Source organism: Geospiza fortis, unplaced genomic scaffold, assembly GCF_000277835.1.
Source record: "Geospiza fortis unplaced genomic scaffold, GeoFor_1.0 scaffold330, whole genome shotgun sequence".
Lineage (NCBI taxonomy): Eukaryota > Metazoa > Chordata > Aves > Passeriformes > Thraupidae > Geospiza > Geospiza fortis.
The window spans coordinates 1,632,464-1,634,366 of record NW_005054400.1 but is presented as its reverse complement, the minus strand read 5'-3'; the positions used below and the strand labels follow the sequence as shown (position 1 = coordinate 1,634,366).

General features: G+C 39.6%; 1 long non-coding RNA gene across 2 annotated transcripts in view; it reads left to right on the top strand.

Annotated features, from left to right (window-relative positions):
* Positions 1–793, top strand: part of LOC115948449 — a 2,471-nt gene extending 1,678 nt beyond the window's left edge. The window contains exons 2-3 of one of the 2 annotated variants that reach the window (XR_004082280.1): positions 164–326; positions 550–793. This is a non-coding gene — a long non-coding RNA (uncharacterized LOC115948449). Of the gene's footprint in view, positions 1–61; positions 327–549 lie in introns of those variants that run through there. The other variant, XR_004082279.1, reaches the window with a different exon arrangement.
* The last annotated feature ends 1,110 nt before the right edge of the window (positions 794–1,903 follow it).

The window sequence follows — 1,903 nt, the reverse complement described above, 5'->3', positions numbered from 1 at the left end:
GGAAGCAACTTCATTAAAAAAAATAAATTTTTAAATCACAAACGTATCTTGCTATTGCGGGTGATTTTTCTCTAACACATTTAAAAGTGCCTAAAATCAGCATGGAAATGTGCAGACAAAAGAGACTGCATTAGTCCTATTTTTGTCTATTTTGCACCTCCAGGGTATTTTGAGAGGAAAAAAAATGCAATGCACTTCACAGCTCTCTCTGGCACGGACTATAATTACGATCAACATTTCTGTGTATCATAATGAAGATGATGATGATGGCCACTGTTTCCCACCTCTCTGCTGCAGGAAAAGAGCTGATTGCAACAGGATGTACTGTGAGTTAGATTTATTCCTAGATTTATTCCTCCCCTCTCTCAGAGGCAAAATAGGTCAATATTCTATTATAGTCCAAACATTATTAACTTACTGTCCTCATGTATTTTGATATTCCAGTGGAAAAAACCCACAAAAATCAAAATTGAACTTCAGAAACATGACTCATTTTGAGTGTAATTTTTAAAGTTTTCTCAATCTCTATTTTCCATTTTTTTCCTCCAGGCTTTCTGTCTACGTGCACTTTGCTTTCTCAACAGAAAAAAAAAAAGGGAAAATAAAAACTGAAGACTGAAAATGGAAGAAAACAAAACAGAACTTGGTGCTTGTGGTTCTTTGCACTGGGAGAGAAAAAAATGAGAGTTAAAATATCTAGATTTTATAAAGGTACAATGAAAACTCCATAACAAATCCATAACAAATATCACTGATAATGTACAAAATGATAAAATCACATTTTTATGCTCTTTTTGAGTTGTTTTATTTGTTCATACTGAAAATAATTTCCTCTTTGAGGGAGGAAGGTAAACAGAGATACCAGATAAATGGGTCAAGGTGGCTAGAAATGGATAAAGCAAAAATAATGATAGCACAAGCTTATGGAGCTTGTGCTCCAGCTCATGCTTATGGAATTAATTATTATATGTGGATCTCGTTTGTCCAGCACTATTGACAGGAGTTCTCCTTGCCCCAGAGCTGTGTAGCTCAACCCCAGCCATGGAACTAAATTGGCAAACTCCTCAAAATTACTTGAGGAGTAAGTATTTGGTCAAAGGTACAGGTGAAAAGGCTGGATGGGCTGATGAAAGATATTCCCCAAATGAAGGAAATCCTGTCCAGATGAAGAGGTCACCTCATCTGCAAGCCTTAGGCACTGCAGGGATAATAATCCCCAGGTTCAAGTGTTAACGGGAGAATAAAAGACAAATGGAGCCATTTGTCATTTATTTCCAAATAAATGCAAGTTCATTTTGCACAGAGCCTTCACCCTGTCTCAACAGGCAGATCTGAGAGGGTAATTTCAGGGCAGTTTTCCCTGGTGTGTGCTTGCTCAAGGTTTATGTGAGTTTCTGCTTCACTTCAAGGCACTGGGCTGCTTAGAGACTGGTTGGTGCTTTGGATTTTATGATGCTACTTTTGGTGAACAAAGCTCTTTAACAATTCCACACAGTTTTCTTGCAGAGAGATTTCCTTAAGCTAAGAGAAAAGCCTACAGTGATGCTGTGAATTATTAGGGAAGCAAATGTAAAATGCATTTTTACTGCCTTGGCACATGCCTGGGAACGATGTGAATGCAAAATGCTGAGGTCAAGTTTGGGGAATTGATACCCATTAATTGATTTTAATTAATTACAGCACTTTGCTGATTTGCAGGCATTGTCCTGCTGGAGAATGGTTGGATTTGCCCATCTGTGGGCAGGAGAGATGTGCTGCTGATCCCCACGCCCATGGCCTGGGAAGGGCCAAAGAGCACCAAGAACTCTACAATTGAGCACCCAAGAGGCAGAGCTGGCCAGAGGGATGAGCCCAGAGGGGCTGTGTTAAAAGGTGGGCTTGGTTTGCCTCGAGGAGGCAGCCT